The 23532-nt window shown below is 43.8% G+C and overlaps 1 long non-coding RNA gene across 1 annotated transcript; it reads left to right on the forward strand.

Annotated features, from left to right (window-relative positions):
* The first annotated feature begins 2432 nt into the window (after positions 1-2432).
* On the forward strand, positions 2433-18755 carry LOC123000732 (uncharacterized). Its single transcript, XR_006408921.3, has 3 exons — positions 2433-2926; positions 3356-3432; positions 18603-18755. It is a non-coding gene; the product is annotated as an uncharacterized LOC123000732 (long non-coding RNA).
* The last annotated feature ends 4777 nt before the right edge of the window (positions 18756-23532 follow it).

The following is a 23532-nucleotide window of genomic DNA, read 5'->3' on the forward strand; positions in this document are numbered from 1 at the left end:
AGCCGAAGGCAGACGCTTAACCGCTGTGCCGCCCAGGCGCCCCTGCACTTTTTTACTTTCAACAAATTCAGAGTTCACTGAAGCTCATCGCTTGGAAGATTTATTTTAATAGGTTAGTAAAAACAATTATATATTCAATTTTTTAAAAGATTTATTTATTTGAGAGAGAAAGAGAGAGAGCAAGTGGGAGGCAGAGGAAGAGGGAGAGAGAATCTCAAGCAGACTCCCTGCTGAGTAGGGAGCCCTGCAGGGCCCAAACCCAGGACCCTGAGACCAGGACCTGAGCCAAAACCAAGAGTCTGATGCTCAACGCATTGAACCACCCAGGTGCCCCTATATTCAATGCTTTTAAGTGCACAGAAATTAGAATTTTATGTGACACTTTGTTTCCAGCAAAAGAGTCAGGTAGTTCCTTGCATTTCCAAACATATTTCAAATATATATCAGAGACTTTTCAAAAGTCTATCCCCTTGGCAAGTTTCTTTTAAAAAGCAAACATTATTAAAAAGTTACCAGTCCTTCTAAGGAGCAGAGGAAGCACGTGGCTTCCATCTAAAGTAACAGAAGTGTCAGCTTTGCGATCTGCTTCACTATGTTCTTATTGTTCACATGTGTTTGCATTTCTAGTATCGCTTTTGATCTGGAGGCTGCAAGGGTCTTTTTGGAATCTCGGGGGGGAAGGCATTATTAAGGCACTGTCTAATTTATATGGCTTGATTTATTAATACTAGGTCTTATGATCACTGAAACTGACTAGCAAACATGGATAGAGCAAGGCTAATGAGTCAATACACACTTTAGATAAATGCTTATTTTTTTTTCTTTTCTAGATTAAAAACATGAATAGATGTTCTGGTATTTTGTCCCCTCACTCCTATGGATCCAGTGCCTGTGCTCTGGGAGACATACACCCCATACTGGGGACCTAGGAGGCTATAATTTGGCAGGGAGCATAGTGGGAATGAGGGTCTCCAGGCTCAAATTCCGTACTTGGAAGTTTGCTTCAATCCACATACACTGTGGCCCCAGCTTCTTTCAGGATCTTGAATATTTCAGCTGTGGGTTGGCCAGGCTGTTGGTACTATAAGCCTGAGTCAGAACTTCACAGTATGGCTTCAACATTTTTGAAATGGATTCTCATATTTTCAAATATTCACATCAAATGAAAGAAAGATGACGCTGTGTCACCTATTACCGTGGCTGTTAGAAATCAAAATTGTCTTGATAGAATTGAAAGCAAGTGGGCCTGGTCATCTTAAAACTCTTTGCAAGTTTCCTTCAATGCATTGAAATGCCAGTTTTGAGCTTTTGCAATTTTTCAGTCAAACCACCAAACAAAATGTAAGTTCCTTTTCAGATGGTTCATTTGGGAAATTCATTTTGGATTATCCGTGAGTGCTTCCTTCTGCATTTTTTCTGTTAATGCAAACAATTCGTATCAATGTTGATGTATCCGATTAATTTCAAAGTGAGAAACAATGCTCCCCTCATATATATTAACATTAATTAGGGCTTTATATTTTTTTTTCAGAGAACAGAATTCACATATCATTCTATGTGGGGGGAATAGTTGATTTTAAAAAAAAAGACAATCATTTGATTGTAGCTCGGGTTCAATGCTAAGTCTCAGCTGTGCTAATACAACTGACATTGACAAGCAGCTGGAATGATAATTGGGCTAAAAGTATTTCTCCTAACCCCCTTACTAATGACAGGTTGGCAAGACATGGTAACATTATCACAGTTAACTTTTTCACAAATGATAATACACTAGAGCAATCAACCGGTATTAACCATCAAAGCTTCCTGGCTTTACAATGTAAACTCCTTTGTCTGTATTGAAAATATTTCTTCCCTATGAATAAAATACAGTTTAATAAAATTAAAGCAATTTTTGAAATGCCAATGTCCAGAACCCTGAAAATTTGACATTCCAGACTCAGTACAGGGAGGCAACACTTTTGTCCCAAAACTATGTTGACATGCTCTTAAGTATATTATTTTCTGGCTTAAATCCTCAGGGTTTACTAACCCTAAACCAGACCCATTGACTGTCCTGGTTTTAGAGGCCTCTTCTATTTGAACTACCTTTCCACACACACACACACACACACACACACACACACACACACACAAAACCCCAAAACACTTGATCAGGGCCTGGAGGAGTAGTAAGCATGAAAAGACAAGAAGACAAAATAAGTTCTCAGTTTCCTGCCTCCTTTATTTTCCTCCTCTCTCATTTCTCACGCTTTCTTGCCCTCCCTGCCCCCGCTGCAGCCCGCCCTCTCTCTCTCCGAGGGCACATTCTGCTTCACAGTGCAGCTGATTGTTGGCATGCCTCTTCCTGGCATGTAAGCTAAGTGGCACTGAGGCAGGGGTCAGAGCAGCCTGCTGGTCCTGGGCTGGGTTTGGAGCTGGGGGCTGCATTTGCTGGCTTGTGGGGCAGAGGTAGAGAAAAGAGCACAGAGACAGCCCAGGGAGAGGACAGTGCCCAGCGCCCGACCAGCCTCAGAGTCTTCACTTCTAAACAGGAGGTAGTAAGACCTACCTCCCAGGTTTGTTACAAGTATTAAAGAAAACAGCTTTTAGAAGAGTTCTGTTACTTGTACCTACGGGGGAAATAGAAGGCACTCTGGGATCCTGGCAAGCAGTGTGCGTATGGCAATGCGATCCGTGGGCATGCTTTTCCTCCTCTGGGGAGCTGAGGAATACTAACTAGCATGAAAAGAAGAAGGAAAATAACAGTTTTGTCAGTTTAAACTCTTGGTTGAGCATTTCTAAGCATGGTTCAGCGAAGAGTGCAAACACCACTTTCGTCCATTAATGAAACACCATATTCCACTGTGGCCAGCCCTGGAAGATCATTTTGGGAGGATTTTCATCAATTCTTGCTGCCACATCTAAGAGGACTATTAACCTGCTGGTATGTGCTTGTAGGTTATCTTTGAAGGCTTCTGCATTTAGGGGGAGAGAAAGATGAAGATTCTCAAAAATGATCTCACCCAAAACACAAGGAGAGGGTGTGAGGTTTCCCTGCAGAAGACAACTGTCACAGACAAGGCGTGGTGAGGGATGCCATGGCGAAAAGCGTTCTTATGTCTTTAAATCATTGGAAAGAGCCCAAAAGAAGAATAATGTTTTTTGACATAGGAACATCACACAAAATTGGAATTTTGTCCATTCATAAAATGTATTGAATATGTACAGCCACGCCCATTTGTTTCTGTATTTCTGGGAGGCTTTCGTGCTTCCGCAAGAGAGCTGGGTACAGGTGGCACAGACCAGATATCCCCCAAAGCTGAAAATAGCTGCTGTCTGGCCCGTTGCAGAAAGTCTGTCTGTCTTGTTTTAGAGGATCCCAAGTGGAGGACTTTTGATGCCTGAGCACTGGGAGGAGAGAATACTTCGGCTTCCAGGACTTCATCCCTGGTGAGTGGTCTGCTCATAAGCATGAGTGCGGGGGTAATAGAGCTGCCTCTGGGGTGTTAGCGGACCTAAATGTTAGGGCTTGTAGACCCTCAGGCTGACAGAGACTCTTAAAAATCTGAAAATTGTGGCATTGCAAAGAATGCAACAGATTTCTGTGCCTTCACTTTATTTCATTTCAGGAGACTATGATTAGCAGACAGAATTAGTCCCCTCTCCTGGACACCGGGAGCTTTTCAGTTGACTTTCTAAGAAATGGCATTTCTTCTGTGCAGTGTGTCCTTCTGCATGTCTCTTGTCATTTGCTTTTTGTAGTGGAGAGGCCCAAGGATGGGATTCAGGGTCAGCTCGGTGTGGTTTGCATCTTGCCTCCCCACTGTCTATACACAAGTAATTTCAGCCCTCCATCCTCCAGCTTCTCACCTGTACAATGGGAAGACTGAGGGAACGTTTGTGCAGGTGCTAGGCATCCCAAAGGACAATTCCCCAGGGCGGCGAGGTGCTTCTATGCACATTGTGTTCTCATCGCTCTGCCTTCGCTTCAATTGCTTTGTTGTCATTTCACCTGTGTGCAAAATCGTCCCTTCCCCTAGACAGAGAATTCTTCGAAGGCAGGGTATTTATCTTTTGCCTCTGCCCCTCTCCAGAACACAGCATACTGCCTCCCGCAAAGTGAGCGTGCACTGCATGTTTGTTTGTTTGTTTTTAATTTTAATGAATACGTGGATTTGTTTAATTAGCATATGTCCGTGGAGTGTCACACATTTTCCTCAGAGAATGTTAATTACATGCAAAAGTCATATAGCTTACCTGATATACAATAAAACTGATGCACCCATAATGCAACAACCTAAGAATTTATTTTGAGATTGTGCAAAATACTGACATAATTTATGATGCAGCTGAAAAACTATGTCCAAGATGGCTGTGAAAATGAACACAATTGACATTTGTAGGCTTGACAATTGGTCATTCTATAGAACTGTCCGATACAAGCCACATCTGTGATTGAATTTTTTCTAGCAGCCACATTCAAAAGACATAAACTCATGAAGTCAATTTCAAGAATATATTTTGTATAGCCCAATACATCCAAAATAGAATTTTCATAGGCAATCAATATACAACTATTAATTATATATTCTAAATTCATCGTTCATCCTGGCGCCTTGAAATCCCACACGTATTTTATAAGTGTGGTATATCTCAATTTGGACTGGCCCCATTTGTGAGGCTGCTGGCTACTTGGGGCTGCATAACTCTGTAGTTTTTATGATACCCTGAGAGCGCATGACTGTAAATTAAAACGCTTCAGTCAGCGGCTGGAAATCAGCAGAGAAAATGCCATCACCGTCCATCATTATTTGGAGATAATGCCGTCAACCAGGTAATCCACGTGTGTTTGAACGTGTCTAAGACAGTTGGTGTTTGAACCACGACCGTCTGTGTGGATCCCGTCGCCCCCGATAACCAGCCGCTATTTGAAGGGCTTGAAGATCTGTGCACACCTTTAGCCCTGTGTGGGGGAGCCCTCACCGGTGGAGCTGCGTGGGGCGGGCACGCCTGTGTTACTGCTGTTTCCCGGGAGCTGCTGACAGTGCCAGATTAGATAAAGCGGTGCTCAGGCATGTTCCTGTTCGTAATGAATGTCTCCGTGCAAGTCCCAATTTGTGCTGTTTGGCATCTGTGCAAACCGGCAGGGAGCTTCTGGCTAAATTGAACTGAAGCTCAGGGTCCCCAGCTCGGCGTCATTGCCTCGGGTAGACACAACCCTAAGACACGCTTTGCTCTGTAGACATATTTATGTTCCTACTTTCAAATGCAAGGCGAAGTTAAAAGCAATAACAAGGTGTGGGGCGTGGTAGTTGCTGGAGATAAAAACCTGGTATCAGCGATCTAGTTTACCTGTTTATTCACAAACACCTTATTAGTTGCCAACAAGGGGATTTCTTTTGGTCCTTTCATCGTTTGCTTCAAATCATACCCACGAAACGTGTGTGTGCACTTGTTATCTACGCATTTAAGAAATAAATAATGGAAGCTTTTATAGATTCTGTTATGCAGACTTTGAAATCCCCTTTTGTTCTTGGATAGCTGTTTGGAAGGTTTTGACGGGCTGAGGGCCGAGCCCGAACCTGGCTTTCTGGGAAAGGAAAAGAAGAATGAGAGTAGCCCCTCGCAGCTCCGGCCGTCTGCCACTCTCAGACATCTGCCACTCACATAAGCCTTTTCAGTACGATGGCTTCCGAACGTCTGAAGTGTGAGTGACTTCAGAACAGCATAAAGGGGAAAGATCGAGCCTCAATTCATTACAGTCAGATCAATTAAATAAGTTCAGATCATCCTCATCTTGTTTATATCTATCATGGATCATTGGAGATGAAAAAAAGAATGTCTTTGTGGCCTCGGCTCCTGCTTCGCTCTTTGAGGTAAAGAGCTGTGGAGACCCGTCAGTAATTGTTGAGATACATTTCGGCGGCCGCTTCTCCACGTGGGCAAGCGATTATGTTTAAATTGCTTAATATTCTATTGTTAATGGTCTGTCTTTTATATAGAAAGACATTCAGGAAAAGGGTTGGATCGCTCCATAAATAGCACGACTCTCTGTCTTGGCTTTGGTCTGTGACGTTCCTGCCAAAGACGATTGGAGTCTTCGTGTTTGTTCAAGAGGTAAAAAAAAAAAAGTTTGCTTGTCACAAACGGTGTCTCGTTTATTTATCTTGATCCCTTTCCTTCTGTTTCGCTGCATCCTGTTCTAAAAATATACGCATATGGGCTCTGACGGCACGGGTTTCTGCCCTGTCAGTGTTCTGTTTATGTTACTTGTTTCCTTTAAAGAAAATTACCTGCCTTCAATCTGACATCTCTGGAGACTACTTTTACAATCAAAATATAGTATTTAGATGGTCAAGTGATGAAACAGGCCAGGATAATAGCTGTGGACTCTCGCATTGCACATATTTTTCCTGTGCTTCCGGAGAGCTGTTTTGCGGCAGTGATTTGAAAACAAATGCAAATTCAGATGAAGAATAATTTGAAAGAAGGGGATGGTTCAGATCCCAAATGTCTTTCAAAATTTTAACCCATTGATTTTCAATTCTGAATTGCAACCTGCAAAACTGTGCTTGTCACCAGGATACATTTTTGAGATGGTCCCTGACACCACCTTTGTTTTATCTCTGTTTTATTAATTTCATTATTTCAGAGATCTCTTGCCTAAAGGTGCACGTCAGACTGAATCCCTATTGAGACGACTGAGCCTGTTTGTTTCTCTGTGTGTTTGTTTAGGACAGATGCCAACACGGGGTATTTGTCGTTAATGCCACTTACTGATGATTTTGACACATTTCCATTTCCTCTTTGACCCATGTTCCTGCTCCTACTCCATTCACTTCCTCCTGTCCCTAACTTATGTAAAACATTTCCATGTAAGTCCTTATCACAGACCCTTTACTTCCTCTCATTGACTGAGATATAAGTAAGTGGGAAAGCAAAATCCAAAACAAAATGAAACAAATAGAATTTCGAAAACAGGTCGACAACATGGTTCCAAGCAGACACAGCTTCCCCCAAGTCAAATCTCAATGTTTTGATATGTTCCCGTTCAGATGGCTGGTGAGTACTTCAGTGACCACGTTTCTTCTACATGCCACCTTGAAAAGTCTCAGGGTCACCACGTGGATGAGACCAGGGGGCCATGGGAGAGGGCGAGCACGCCAACAGATGGACAAATGAGGTTGGGTCTTGGTTCTTCTTGCACCTGTATAACCTTGGACATGACCCTTTAATTATCCATGTCTCTGTCCAATTGTGAAAATAACATTTTTCCACCTCCTTTCCAGAACGATTGGCAGGTCAGATTAGCAAGTGGATGTATGAGAATATGGTGTAGAGAGTAAACAGCTATTGTAAGGAAATCGCTCTCTCTGTGGACATTCGTGTGGTATGTGTTTTGTGGCTGATGGTTTCCTATTTTCGTTAGTGCCATCTTCCATCCTTTCCTTCCTTTACAGCCCTTCTCTTGTTCAAAGGACACCCCTGAGATAGGCCATGAGTCAACCCTTTCTGTAAACCTTGTTACAGGATTGAGTAGACCAGGGGAAACACCGAGCCGAGCCTCCAGCAGCATGAGGAATTCAGGGGTAGACACCAGCCTTGTTCTTTCTAGCACCAGGCCGGTGTTTGAAATATGGTTGGCACATAATAAAAAGTACGCACTGAAAGTAATTCATTGTATAGTATGGGCGCATGTCAGCATTTTACACAGTGGTCCTTTACTTCAACTGAACTTATTTTATAGAAATTCACTAATAATAAGGGCTCAAATTAATTTGATTTTGGAAATCTGAAGCTTTGAAATGAAATACTCAAGACTGTACTTTTGGGAAATTAAGATTTCACATTTCCAACTATCCTTGTCTCAAATTGTTTGTGTTTAATAAATACTAGCTATTTATCCTCAAATTATAGAATCCGCTGTTTAAACCATGGATATAGATGAATTACACTCAATGTTTTTTTAATATTTTAAAACTGGAACGCACGTCTGTGTTAAATCAACTAGGTCATTTAAATTATTTAAAAGTCTCCCATTCAACCAATGTCTATTGTGAGTCTATTCAGTGTCAAGCACCGTGCTAAATTTTGAGGATAAAACAAGAAAGACCCAGTCCCAGCATTTCAACATTTTAAGGTCCAGAAAGGAGACAAAAATGCAGTAAGTCATTATTATAAGATGTTACCAGTTCCACGATAGATCTATTAATAAATGTTATAAGACCCTTGAGACAATACTCTTTCTGTCATGAATGGAAGATGGGCAGCTTTGAAAGAAGAAGAAATTGTGGGGTGACCCTGAAGGAATGGTAAGAGTGTGTCATTTGTGAAAGAGAGAGAGAAAGGTCTTAGATTGAGGGAAAGGTATTGGAGCAATGTGATACTGTGATGGGAATGCGGGCTCTGAGAAGGTCACCTGGTTGTGGTAGGTGGGGAGAATTTAAGAGAAGAGAGTGGTGAGAAAAGACCAGTCAGGTAGGAGATATTTAGAAAAGTTCGGGTACTATGATGTCACATATAAGAGAATGGCAATGTAGGGGCGCCTGGGTGGCTCAGTCAGTTGAGTGTCCGACTCTTCATTTCAGCTCAGGTCATGATCTCAGGTCATAAGATTGAGCCCCATGTTGAGCTCCATGCTTATTAGGGAATCTGTTTCTCTCTCTCTTCCCCTCTTCGTCTGCCCTTCCTCCTGTGTGTGTGCTCTCTCTCTCTAAGATAAATAAATAAATCTTTAAAAAAGAGAGAGAGTGGCAATGTATGTGAAGAGGAGGGCACAAATCCAGATGTCTCCGAGGTTGAATTCACAGGAATTAGCAACAAATAGGGTTTGTCTATAGTGAGCAGGTAGGGAGGCCGATGCGTGTGGTCTCAGAATAAGAAGCGGGGAGTGGTGCTGACGGGGATGTAACGGTGCTGTTGTGTGGAAGATGGAGGGCAGGGTGAAAAGCAAGTCCGGGGGGACAAGACAATGGGTTTTCCAGGGTCTTGCTGCTCAAAGAGGGATCCTCGAACCAGTGGCACTGGTTTCACCAGAGCTTGTTAGAAATGCAGGCTCTGGTCTCACCCCGACCAACTGAGTCAGAACCAACATTTGACAAGATTCCAACACGAATCTCACGTGCATCAAAGTGCAGTTAAGGTGCTCGCTCTACAAGACGGGCTGAGTTCGTGAGCTTTGCGTGTTAGATGAGAATGGCTACAAAATTCTCACCAGTAAAGGAACACGAGGCCTGCACGCAATTGTTCCTGGAATTAAAGACAGCAAAATATTATTTTTAAATGAAATTGTCAGCAAAATTCAGGCCCAGTGAGATCCTTGGTTTAGAAGTTGGACAATAGGGAATTTATAAATGTTTTTATTTATTTTATTTTATTTTATTTTAGGGAGAGTGAGAGAGAGCACGAGCGGGAAGGGCAGAGGGAGAGAGAGAATCTCAAGCAGACTCTTCACTGAGCACAGAGCCATATCTCAGGACCCTGCGATCACGAGCTGAGCCAAAACCAAGAGCTGGAGGTTTAACTGACAGCACACCCAGGAGCCCCTATAAACTTTGTTTCAGCAGGAGATGTCTGAATTAATCAGCCAACATGGGATACTTGGCCTGCTCATTCGTGCAGATTTTAGGTGTCTGTGGAGTAATTAGAAGGTGATAAGGCTTTGCATTATTTCCTAAATATTGCAGAGTTTTAATTTTGTAGTACTGTGTTGAAAGCACTCGATTTCTGAGCTAGGACCGGGGTTTAAAGAAGTTGTGTTTCAAAAGCATTATTTAGAATCATGACTTTTGGATTCGGAATCAAAACTGCTGCAGACAAATTTTCTGATCGTCAGTTTCTTGCTATCGTGTCTGTTCGGTCTTTAGTTACGATGTAAAGCGACGACAAAATCGCCAAAGATGTTTTAAATTAGCAGTTGTACTTCACCTTTTTGGCAAAGTTTGACTTTATCAAGCGTTTTCCTCCCCTGTTCCATCCGATTCCGTCAGCATTGCCAACACTGGAATCAAATGCGTTTATTAAACTGAACCAGGCAAAGGCAATCAGGGCCAGTCATATGCCAACTGGTTACAATAGCTGATTCTAATGATGAAATATAACCCAGTGTTAAAGTCAGACCCAAAACAAACAAACAAATTCCTCCAGATTGGATGCCACATGGGCTCGCTGGAGACACTGGATATTCAGGATGAATTTTCTAATGGATGGGATCAGATGGAGTGTGAGCATTACTTTCAAGAACCATATAATTTCTGTTCTTGAGAATAATTTTATAATAGACTTCAATATCTTTAGACTCTCCCAGAATCCTGAGTCTGGCCTCTTTACAGTAGTTAATCATATTTATTGTAATGATGTGATGTTCGGAACTCCACTCGCTCTTGACACGTGTGGTTTTGATCCAGGCAAAAATCTATGACCACAATAACCACATTAGCCTGGCTCCTAACCCCCATATTTTACAAAGCAATTCAGCACTATCCCCTCTCCCTAAAAAGCCTTCAAGATGATAATCTATTTTTTAAATACACAGCATTTGAAAGCCCTTCGCCGTCTCCCTAGATTAACAAAAATAGAAAACTTTTTCCATTCTGAAAATATATGCTGTAAGGCAAGGGTTTGACGTTAGGCCTAGGCAATCATTTTACTGCAAAATAAACTTACCTTCACTTAAATTTAAAAATACATACACTTATATACATATGTATCTAAAATATGTTATAGATGTATGTTAATACATATACATACACACTCAAGGTATATTTTTTCCTAAAAAATTTTGCTGACCATTAAATGTTATAACACCACCAACTAAATGAATATTAATTTTTAGTATCCTGTTGCTGGCTCAAACTATTTTGTCTCTTTTGCCATGCTGTTAGGTTAAAATACATAAGTTTTGAAATATAAATTAAAACACAATTTGCCTGAACCAAGACTCTGTTCCCTGAGGTCTAACTGTGCTTCCCGTGGGTGGCAGGGGATGGCAGGAAACACAAGGAGCTGGGCAGGGTACCATTCACGTGTACGGCATCAGAAAGCCACATGCCGAGCAGCTCTGCTCTTCTCCCTCCATAGATGACTTTAGCGATCGGGTCTCTTTAGTCTGACCTCTGGAGGATTTATGTACAAAGCAAAAGCGTTTTACAAGCTGGTACAAGTCTTGGCCTGAACCATCGAGAAGGCTTGGCTTTGAGTCATGCCTTTATAATAGGGTGGTCTTGCAAAAAGTTTAAAAAAAAAAATCACAAAAACCAAGTCTGATAGAATTGGGGCATCGTACTTTCCACTTGCCTAGTAATATTTATAACTGTAACCCTCTTTGCCTCCTACTCAATTTGGAACGCATTCCAAGTAACACAGAAATAGAAAGACTGCCCAGTAATAGAAGAATCAAAGATTTAGAGGTGCTGTAGGCCAGGTGCTAATTTTTTGCAAGTACCAGGAACATTACCCTATCACCTTTTTGTGACATGGGGTTGCCTTCTCTGCCGACTTAATTCCGTTATGTTAGATTTAGCTGACGTAGGTACACACAACTATAATTGAATCAAGAAAAGATAGTGCATTAAAATATTAACAATAAAAATAGAATCCATTAATATTTCTCATATATTCCAAAATCTTTCAGATTCTTCAGTTCAAGTCTGTCTCCTGGTCCCAGACTTATCTGGCTGGCTGCTTTCTTGAAATGTATTCTTGAATGTCTCGCAAGCATCTCAGGTTTATCATACCCAAGCTAACATCTGACTGTCCTCAGACCCGCTCCCACCCCGTCTTCCTCTTCTGAGTATATGGCACTACCAGCTACCCCACTGCTCAAGCCAGAAACTGCAGAGACAGCTTTGAGGGGTCTCTGACCCTCGTCTACACACTGAAGGACTAACCCGTTACTGAATCCTGGTTCTTTCTCCAAGATGTAGATCGCATCCACCTGCTTCCTCACAGCTGTCACCTCTGTAGTTCTTTCCTCGGGACCACTGCAGGAGTCTCTCTCCTCCATCACTCTTGTTGCCACCTATATTAGTCCTTCACGGGGTCCAGAGAACATTAAGAATATACCATGTTTCTCCATTATGTGAGGACTCTTTGTTCACGTACGATGAGGTCCGGGCTGCTCACCACGGGCTGCAAGGCTACAGCCAAGGCCTACCTCCCGCACGTGAACTCATGCCATTCTCCAACTTGCTCCCCAACTTCTGCCATGGTGCCCCCTGTTGTGGGTTGAACTGTGCTCTCATGCCACTCCCCACCCCCAAAATATGTCCTAACTCCTGGTGCCTGTGAATGTGACCCTACTTAAACTTAGTGCTGATGTGGGTGTAATCAAGTTAAGAGGAGAACATGAATAGGGGCCCTAATCCAACAGAACTGGTGTCCTCACAAGAGGGGACAAAAGGAGAAGATGACTGTGGGAAGACATAGAACCATATGGTGACGGAAGCAGAGATGAGAGGAATACAGCTGTGTGACAAGGACGGAGAGGCACCATCAGGAGCCAGCAAGAGGCAAGGAGGGATTTGACCCAGAATCTCAGGGGCCATGACTCTGCTGACACCTGAGTTTCAGACCTCAAGTCTCTAGAACAGTGAAGGAATACATTTCTGTTGTTCAAGCCAAGCTGGGAGTACCCTCTTCCATGAGCCTGAGGAATGAATCCACCTCCTTGTGTTTGCCAAACACCTGAGGTCCTGTTCCATCACAGAGCTTCCATCACATGTGGTTCCCACTGCCAAGAATGTCCTTTTCAACTCTCACTTTCCAAACTTGAATCCAGTCTTTCTGGGCTTTGCTTAAATACTACTTCCTCAAAGATGTGCTCCCTGGCTACCCCACGTGAGACTGTCGCCCTTGTTCATCTCCTGGCACTCTCCAGTCACTCAGCAAAGACCCAACAGTGGGTGGAGGCATTCAGGAGCTGGCCCGCTGCCTGCCCCACCTCTCCTAAGCACTCCGGGTCCTTCCACTAACCGCATGGACTCCTCCTGCTTACCACTGAGCTCAGGGTTAAGTTTTGCTTTATACTAGAGACATTTCCTAAGTGCCACAACCCGTGCACTTCCACGCTCCATCACATCTCCTGTTTTACTTTTTCTAAGTAGCCTCTAGCTATGTTTATTTGGTTTACACGAGTCACCTCCCCGTCCCCCTCCCCACGCACCTGTAAGAGACTTGACTACATATATAATTTAAAATAAGTGTTTCCCAGTCTCTAGAATAGTGACAGGCACATAGTAAGTATTCCATAAATAACTATTCAAGGGATGAAAGCACGAGTGAATGAATACTAATCATGTGCACTCGGATTTCTTCTAAGCCTTGCCCACAGTGGCCTGCCGTTCTGGCCGTGGTGGTTTTAATCACTGAAAACAACTTATCAAAGCATTTCCCTTACCTTAAAGTAAGCTTGAGAGTGAAAAAGCCCTCTCAAAAAAATTAGTGGTTTCCACGATGGCTTGCTGTAAAGTAATACCCAGCAGAAAATGATAAATCAAGGAATTTGCCTTCTGACATTCCGCCTCAGCAAGGGAAGCACCTTGTTTTGTCAATCAAGATTTCTCACATCTTTGATGAATGATAAGTGTCTGGGATGAATAGACTAATTACCTTCAGGGCCTGACTGGGTTTGCTTGGGTAGGCACTTCCTGGTTTTGTTTTTGCCAGAAACATAGCGGTAAGAAAAGGCTGCCTCCTGCTAATTATGGATCTTGCTCATTTTAGCACAAACTTGAAAATCCCTGGGTATTTTTACAAGTGGGATTCCTGAATGTTTCCAAGTTTCAAAGAGTTTGGTTCAGCTCAAATAATAGGAAAAATAAAGAGGTCACGGATCGCCTTCGCTAAACTGTCACATGCATAAACCACGCCTATGACACAGTGCTGCTGGGTTGCTGTGAGTCTTTGTAGATTAATACACTAGCACTGAAAGAGTGAAAAATGCTGTGTGACTGATAAATCGAGTGCAGTAGTTTTATACTTAGTTTGCAATATATATGAGCATGTGATACAGAGGATTTTCTTTTCCAATCAAATGTGTTATGGGATATTTAGCAGTGCATTTACAAATATTGGGAGAAAAACACTAAAATTTCATCAATATTCAGAAGTATTAAGACACCTGATATGTATATGTATTTGCATGTATATAGCTGCACACGACCTAGTTAGAAGGCGAACATCCACAGAGGTCAACGTAAGCTTTCTCGTTACCATATTCAAGAAGCCGAAACCTTGCAACCATGGCCAAGTGTGTAGTTGCCAGTGTGTGGCTCCCCTCGTTCCGAGTGGACCGCAAATGGGCCGAGCAGAGGCAGCTCAGTGACGACCCGGTTTGGACACACTGACTTGTGAGTGTAGGCATCTATAAACCACAACGTGTTTAATAGAACGCAGAACCTTTGCCGGCAGCATTTCGCGGTCGTTGTGGACATCGGAGAGGCGTTTATACCGATGGTGTGACGCGCAGGTTGAATTTCCATGGGTGCAGATCACGGCTGTCGCTCCCAAGGCCAGGGGTGCAAAGACAGGCCCTCAGAAAGGGAGCTTTTACAGACTGGCCGAGTTCAAGGGTGACAGCCTTCGCCAAAGTGAATCGCTGAACGTGAATAGGGCCGTTTGTACTTGTGGACGAGGCTATGTCAAGAAAGAGTTTGCAGGTGTTTCGTGGCTTTCTCCAGAGCACGGGGAACGCATAGTACCCAGCAGAAAATGATAAATCAGGGCAGTTGCGTTGTGACATCCCACTTCAGCAAGGTCTCGCACAACGCTCTGTCACGGTGAGCGCTGGGTGGGCATCGCGAGGTATGTGCTTCTCTCTGCAGCTGGCTGTGCCCAGATGACCAGGAGCAGGCGTGGAACTTCAAAAGGAAGGCGGGGCACAGTATACCCGTGAGTGAAAAGCCAGGCAGGACCACGTGCTTCATTATGGGGTGCCTTGGGGCCAAATAGGATCCAGGCCTCCACCACCTGTTCTCATGCCCCCCCCCACACACACACTGTATTTTTCTTTCTGTGGAATTGGAACTAAAAAAAAAAAAAAAAAAAAGGCGTGGGGCACGTGGCTCCTAGCCTGATCTGTCATCTGCCACCTACTCTTTTTCCAGGTCTTTTTTTCCTTTGAAGTTACCAGCCCAGGTTTGGATGCAGTCTTCACAGCTCTGTCTTCCTGGGAGAAACTGACCATAGAGCACCTTGTGCGCTTAGTGTGATGGTTCAGAGGGATATTTTTCAGACATATTGAATGCTGCTATTTTTTCTGGAGTACTAAAAAAATAATAATAAGATTTGATTGCCGTTCCAGTTCAAATAGCTTCAAACCAAATTCTTGATAATTTTGCCATGCAGGGATGAAGCCATTTGGACAAGACTTTAGCCAATAGATTCTCACCCAGGCAGAGTTTCCCTAAGAACATTCCTGGATCCGAGTCCCGGTGCAGACTTGGCCCTAGGACACTTGCCTACAATAAGACTAGGGAAGCTCTCTCCTGAAGATAACAATACCAGGCCTTTCTGAAGAATCAGGGGGCCCCTCATGTGCTTGCACTGAGATCTCATTTTTGGCAGTACCCTTATCCCCGACTTGGCTGGGGAACGTTTAACGTATCCCAGTGAGGGATTATCACTGTCTCCTGGCACTCTGGGGGTGTGGGGAGGGACACGAAGAGCTGGCCCCACCCCTCTCTGATTGCACATCCCTGTAATAATGGTTTTGAAAGCTGGGGTAATTAGCCCACTTCCGGCCTCAGTTCCCCTCTAGTCCTGCTGGTGTTGAGCCTCGGTCAGTGCGCTCAGAAGCTGGCTTGTGCTGTCCTTGCTGCTTCAGAAAATCACCCGGTCTGTGGTCCAGGAGTTTATGGGTGACCCAGCCCTTCTGTGGTGGTACTTTCAGAAAGGGACTGCTTCGTGACCAGGGTCTCTTCCATCCCCACGCTTGTGTCCTCAGACACCACGTCCAGCACCACACCCAGCCTTTCTGCCTCTGGACTGCTCTTTTCCAGGCTTTGGTCCTTTGTTCAAACAGCAAACAGAAGCGGCAACCCTACATCCATCACAGAAATAGGAGGCTTGAAGAGAGGGTAGCAAGTTCTCATTTGCTAGAAATCTAGGGCTGCTGTAAGCAGGTCCCATTTTCTTTTAAAGGACGTGAAAACTATCCTTTTCTTCCTCCAGGATTACATTTGTCACACATGAAAATTCTATTCTTAGTGCCCTGAGTCCCCTAATGCTCAGTCTATTTTATAGACCCCAAGGCCTGTAGTAAGTGTTAGAAAACCACATCACATAGCATTTGCAAGGCCTGCGTTTTGCATGTGGGCCTTTGATTTGTCTGACAGCTGTGGGAGAGCGCGCAGCCTGCCCGAGCCCCGGGAGCCCACATGTGTGCGTGGCAGGGGTGCAGGCCAAGGTGGGGATTAGCTCACGTGACATTACTTTCCCCTCCTGCTCTGCCCCCTCCTGCTAGAAAAATAGGCCTTCACGGCGGCAGGTGCATGGCTCACTTAGCAAGTGTTCTTCCAGGGGACCAGAGACCCCAGGTTGGGCCCCAGTTCTGTTTCTTGTCACTGTCGTATTTGGCGAGTCCCTGACCTTCTCCAGGCCTCAGTGGCACCCTCTCCAGAGTCCAGTTTTAAGCATGAGAATTACTAGCATGCATTGTAACGCGTCTGCAAAGTGAGGCGGGAGGATTGCGGGTCATTCTTTGATAGAATCCGAGCACCCTTTTGGGTTGCTCTGGAAGGAACTGGTCTTTTCCGATCTGTGCACGCGGTGACTGTCAGGTCTGCTCTTGACTCCTAACATTCTATGCAACCGAATGTGGAGACAGGCAGTGAGATCGTGGCTGCTCTGTCCCTGCGAGGGCCTACCTGATCCTGGCTCATGAGATCCTTAGGACAATTTTGAGAGCTAACATCCTCATCATTACTTTCAGAGATAAGGAAAGTGAGGTCCAAAGAAGCTTAATACCCTGCCTGCTACACACCATGGAACTGGCATAGCCAGAGGGTTCAGAGCCGATGTTCCCTGTACGCCCCCTGCCACTGCTCCCAGCCCAGTTGCCATATCTATTCAACGTATGCCCGGCTGACAGCGGTTGCTTTAACCAAACAAGGTGGGACAGATATGGAAATGCCGAGGCATCTGCCCCAGGAAGCCTGGTGGCTGTGAAATTTTCATCTGGCCAAAGAGATCCGCTGGCTTCCTGCTCCTTCCTCTTGGCCCCCTGAGGGTCGAGTTGTTTTCCATTAGTGGGCAGCGAGTTGTTTGATCCTTTGAGCATGTGCTTTGCTGCACGCTTGAAAGAGGAAACCCGCCATGGTGATGTGAACACAAGAGGCTCATTGCAGCGTCCAGCTTCCTCCAGAGTGACCTCGATTGTGTCTCTCTGAGCAGTGGCTCCAAAAAAGTCCAGGGAAGGAGCGTCCCAGCCAGGGGCTGGATTTTATTCTAAGATCTGAGTCTTTCCGGTTAATACTTTCTGAGCACCAGCAGCCCGAACTCATTGATTCTTCAGTGCAATCCAATACCGTGCTTTTTTTTTTTTTCCTGTCTTTCCTTCTTTCTAATTCTAGCACGTGCTACTGAGGGGGTAATCTGGAAGCAGGAATTTGCCCCAACAAATATCCACAACAGAGCAGTTAAGGCGTGAAGGTGAGTGTAGATGGGAAGGAAGGGATAACTCACAAAAACATCTTGAAAATTATTAATATGTGCATTTCACGGTCCTCAGAGGCCAACCTATGCCCTGCCCAGGGGCCTGTGACGTGGCCTTCATGTTGACAATTGTTCTACAGAATAAAGACATTGAGGACAGAGGTAGGCGTGGCTGCCTTCCCTGCAGGGCTCGCCTTGCTCATGGCAGGATGTGAATTTACCCTATGACTAGTTAAGCCAGTAATAGTACCATGTAAAATTAGTAGCATTTTAGAAATTAACAAATTAACTATGCACTACTCCATGACTTTAACTATGAGCAATCTCATTGTAATTCAAAGGATCTCAGATAATTAGATTTAATAGGATCTGGTGAATACTCAGTAGCTTTCTAATTCATTGTATTTGGTAGCAATTTTGTGGGCAATTATGTGCATTGCGGTTTTGGATGCCTGAGAACCCAAGTATGTTTTTGGTATTAGTGCAGAATTAACATAAAGTGATTAAATGACATGAATAAATATGCAAATAGATGATACATCGTTGAGCAGAAAAGATATTGGTGGAAGAAAAGAAAAACAGGCAAATGAGAAGAATGGCAAGGTGATCAAGGAAGGTAGGAAGAAACTGTCCAGCTACAAGGTGACATTTCTCGTTGATTCTCTGAGGGCTCTCTCTTCTCGGTATGGTGAGGAAAGGTTTGAATTCTAAATTGGAAAAAAGAAGGCACTCTCTTTTCCTTTATTAATGGCAAGGTTCCCATAGAGACTCTGTGCCTCTCTAGGACTCTGTGGCTGTCCCATACACACACTGCCTGCTGCAGGCAGGTCCCTCGCTTCTAAACATCTCCAGCTTAGGAAGGACATCCCCTCCCCCGCTCTGCACAACAGGAAAAGCATCAGAGCAGATCAGAAGAGAGACACTAGTTCTCGTGAGAAACTAATAAGGATGTCTCTTATTTTATCAAGCACTATAAGGAAATGAATAACTCCTACAAAGGAAAACCCAGAAAGGATGCTGTGTCCCGGGCACCGACACCGCCTAGCACGAGCTTGAGGAATGCAGACCTGAGACGGTGTTTTGAGAGTCACTCGCCTGGAATATGGTGTAAGTGGGCCTGCGCGCGGGGGACTCTTAAACGCTCTGAGCCCATTTTGTTCCTTATAATCAGTTCTTCTCTCCATCCAGTAAGCATTCAGTTTTTAATGCACCTTTCCCAAATTTCATTCATAACACACCACTGCCACAAATTTCCCCATATCTTCTTAAACTTGTATTATTTTCACTCAATATTTGTCTTCGATTTGATTTACTTCATTAATTTAAAAAAACTGCTATAATTGGAAACTCAGTATTGTACTTCATTAACGCAAAAAACCTTAAGCGTAAGAACAATGTACACAACGTTATTAAATTTTAAAATAGAGCCATAAATGGGAGAACACAGGAGAACGAGGGCATAACCTCATTTCCAGAAAGGCATATTCCTGGGGAGCCGGCTGGCGGGGAGAGCAGCAGGGAGCATGGAAAGGGACGGTGATTTGCAAGGAAGGGTCTGAGAGAGAGAAGTTTCGGTGGAAAAAGTTGGATCCCCCCTCAACTCTGAGTAGTTGAAAGGGCTTTACCACCAGCTGCCTCTATTAAACCCCTGCCCAGAATTTTTCTAGTACCCACATTATAGCCAATATTGGAATAAAAACCTTGTTACAGGGAAGAACATGGAGAAACGTTGCAGAGTTGAAAAGCCAAGGTCAAAAATTATTACCATTAAAACCCATTTCTAAAAAAGCCCTGAAGTTTTATTTCTCAAGATGTTGGCCTAAAGGCCCGCAAAAAATGGTGCACTGCTTTTAGCCAAAATAAACCCAGCGTTTTCTGCCGCAGTGCTACGATAGTATCTGTAAAATCAAGGTTAGGTTGTGCTGGTCGCAGACGAAGGTGAAGAGCAGGTGCGTACGAACTTCCTTTTGGAAAGCTGGCACGCTGCTCGTACCGTCGCGGGCTCCGTGTTCCGGGAGACCCCGGACGGACGGGGATTCGCATTTGGACGCTTGGCCCGGTTTTGATCACTCTCCTTCCGTCTGACCTTGTGCGCTAAGCACATCCTAAGGCGCCTCTTCCTCCTCCAGAGAGCTCGGTGATCAAAGACCTGCCCCGCTCGCCTTTGAGGGCAGAGGATGTTACTTTACCAGCCCGTTTGAAACAGCTCTTCGGTACTCACATCCCTTGAGGAATGTAAGCAGCGGCAGAGCCTCAAAATCAGGGGATTAACCACCACGTGTGTGAGTGATCTTGGAAAACGGTGTGTGCCCTGGGAATAAAAGTGCGCATGTGTCTTATCTCTTCAGTAAACACAAAGGCATCAAGTCTGGGGGGATGGGGAGAGAGTTTATCATACTTGGAATAAACGGATGTCTCAGAAAGCCTATTTTTGGTGTCCCACAAAGGGGAAATGGTTATTCCATTCTTTGGTACAAAATCAATAAAGTGGGACTTTTATTTAAGGGACAGTCCTATCTCCCAATAGATGTCGCTAAGGTCCCAATAGACAGGCTTATGGCACCAGGCACCGGGGAAGCCGGGGGTGAGGGGGACCATCCCTACCCTTGAGAACTCCACAAGATATTTGAGAAAAAGTAATGCCAACACGTTCAAGCCCCCAGGCTCTGACCCCAAAAGCACTGGCTACAGCCCCCACCTGTATGTGGACGGAGGGAAGGGTGCCCAGTAACCGTCTCTTGGACTGACCACACCTGTTACCAGCACTGCTTCAACTCAGGAACCTCTTACTTCCTTCGTTCCTAGCCTCACTTCCACTTTTTGCCCCTCTCTCTACAGTATCGCTGTCTCGCTGTCTCGTTTCTCTACGCTGGAACAGCATTCTTGAGAGCCGCCGTGGGACCCATTACTCGGGTGCTAGCTTCCGCTTGTTAGTGTCCAGTTTGTCCTTTCTGGAACTAGAAGTCAACAACGTGGGGGTGAGACTGCTTTTCCTGCGGCAGGAACCCCTGTGAGGATTGCCTGTCCCTAACTGGCTCTGTGGCCATGATCCCTGTCAACTGCATGGAACTGCATGGTGCCTACTGGGATGGCTTTTCATGCCTGGATGCTTGGTCGGTCTCATCCCAGACCACAGGACAGGCTTCCCTCTGGAAGCGCCTCCGAGTTTGACCCAACCTCCAACCACAGAGCCCCAAGTCTGCCTTTGATAAAATAACCTGGTAAATCTAGTAATATTTGATAGATTTTAATAATTTTTAAGTTAATCCTTTTCCTCACAATTATGAGGGAGGTAACATTTCATTTATTAGGCATATCTAGGACCACTTTTGTTTATTCTGCCTTCATTGGGAAACTACTGTGATAAAACCTTCTGGGGACCAATCTGGGCATCCAGCTCAGGGAGGTCACTGGACCCAAAAAGAGGAGATGAGCTGAAATGTAGGACAAGGAGCCAGACCACCGGGGTCCTAGTTTACCACCGCCCCCTTGCCCCCTGAGCAAACCTTAGGTAAGCTAATTCACCTTTCTATGTCTCAGTGTCCCAGACTCTAAAATTATCTCAGAGTTGTTGTAATAATTAAATTAGCTAATATTTGTAAAGTATGTGGGGGGCACAAATGCTCCAGCAGAAAGTTGCTTTTATCACTGATTACAAAATAAATGTGTTCTTAATGTTGAATATTTTTGAAATATAGAGGAAAAAACCCAGATTATTACCTGTTATCCCACCTCTAGGAGTGTTAACATTTGATATGTGTATCTTTAGTCTTCTTTTCCTTTTTTTTTTTTTTTTTAAGGATTTTATTTACTTGAGAGAAAGAGAAACAGAGAACGAGTAGGGAAAGGGACAGAGGGAGAGGGAGAAGGAGGCTTCCCGCTGAGCAGAGAGCCCGACGTAGGGCTCAATCCCAGGACCCCGGGATCACGACTTGAGCCGAAGGCAGACGCTCAACCCACCGAGCCACCCAGGTGCCCTTTTAGTCTTGTTTTCTATCTTAATTTATATGTTATATTAAGAAAAATAATACACATACTATGTATTACTTTGTGTGTTCAGTTACAAGTAACAGAAAATGACACAAAGTCTCTTAGACAATAAGAAGTAATCAGCTCATGTGACTGAGAAAGTAAGAGTGATTCCTTCTGATCGGTCCACCACCGTGAATAATCCTTGTGTTCACAGTCTTGGGTTCGAAGACCTTGGGCTTAGTGGCTTACCTCAGTTTACTTGCTGAGCCAGTCTGTGTGGCAAGGTGGGTGGGGGCTTGCTGACTGGTGGGGGGGGGCAGGTGTGTTGATAACAGTGGCAGTGACGTGGGTGGGTAATCCCATGATAAAGGCTGTAACACAAGGGGGTGCACTGAATGGGTTCAGGGAAAGTATCCATCAACAGCCCCCTTTATTACATTTCCTGTACGCTAATTTTTATCAGTGGCATAATATTCAACTCAGTGGATATACTTAAACCATCCTATTGCAGAATAGTAGAAAGTTTTCTATTATGTTAAGTAACGTTGCAGTGAACATTCTTGGACACAGCTCCTGCTTTCAGCCATGTTACTCGTATCTGTCTTTCCCCTTTCTGGTCTCTTTCATGAGTCCATTCTCAGCTCCTACAACTACATATATACTCTCTTCAAATTTTCTTCCACTTGATACCTTCTTGGTAGCTTCCTATGTGGTTTTTGTTTTGTTTTGTTTTGTTTTTTTCATGAAGCCAGGAAGTATAATAGAAGGCATATGAGATTGCACAGCAGGTAGACTTGGAGTCAAATTTGAACTCTGTAATTTAGTTTGACTTTAGGGAAGTCTTTTATTTCCTATGAGTATCACTCCTTCTCCTTAAGATGTGGACAACAAGCAACAAAAGTAAACAAGAGATAGATTGGGCTACATCAAAATTAAAAACATCTAAGCATCAAAGGACACAATCAACAGTAAAAAGGCAACCTATGGGATGGGGAAAATACTTGCAAATGATATATCTGATAAGGGGTTAATATCAAGGATACTTAAAGAATTCCTAGAACTTAACAACAAAAACCAAATTTAAAATGGGCAAAGGACTTGAATAAACATTTCTCCAAAGAGGATATTTGGATGACCAACAAGCCCATGAATAGATTCTCAATATCACTAATCATTAGGGAAGTGCAAATCAAAACCACAATGAGATATTGCTTCGCACTCATTAGTACGGTCACATAAAAAAAGAAAAAGAAAATAGCAATTATTGATGAGAATGCAGAGAAATGGAACCCTCGTGCATTGTTGGTGGGAATGGAAAAAGGTACAGCTGCTGTAGAAAACACGATGGCAGTTCCAAAAAAAAAAAAAAAAAAAAGAGAAAGAAAGAAAGAAAGAAAGAAAGAAAGAAAGAAAGAAAGAGAAAAAAGAAAAAAAATTTGAGTTATCAGAAGATCCAGCAATTCCATTTTTGGGTATACATCCAAAAGAATTTAAAGCAGGGTTTTGAAGAAATATTTGGGTACCTATGTTAAAACAGTATCATTCACAGTAGCCAGAAGTTGGAAGCAAACCAGATGTCTACGGACAGAAGGATGGATAACAATGGTCTATACATCCGATGGAATATTATTGAGACTTAAAGGAAATTTTGACATGTGTTGCAACATGGAGGAAACTTGAGGTGTCACCTAAGTGAAACAAGCCAGTTACAAAAACACAAATACTGTATGATTGCACTTACCAGAGGGGTCTGATACAGAAAGTAAAATGGTTGCCAGGGGCTGGGGGAGGAGGAAATGAAGAGCTGTTTGATGGGGATAGAGAGCCAGTTTTCTTAAAACAAAAAGAATTCTGGAGATTGGTTGCATAACAATGTGAATGTACTTAACAATAATGAACATTTTAGCATCTAAAAATGGCAAATAT

Source organism: Ursus arctos, unplaced genomic scaffold (assembly GCF_023065955.2).
Source record: "Ursus arctos isolate Adak ecotype North America unplaced genomic scaffold, UrsArc2.0 scaffold_10, whole genome shotgun sequence".
In the NCBI taxonomy this organism is placed as follows: domain Eukaryota; kingdom Metazoa; phylum Chordata; class Mammalia; order Carnivora; family Ursidae; genus Ursus; species Ursus arctos.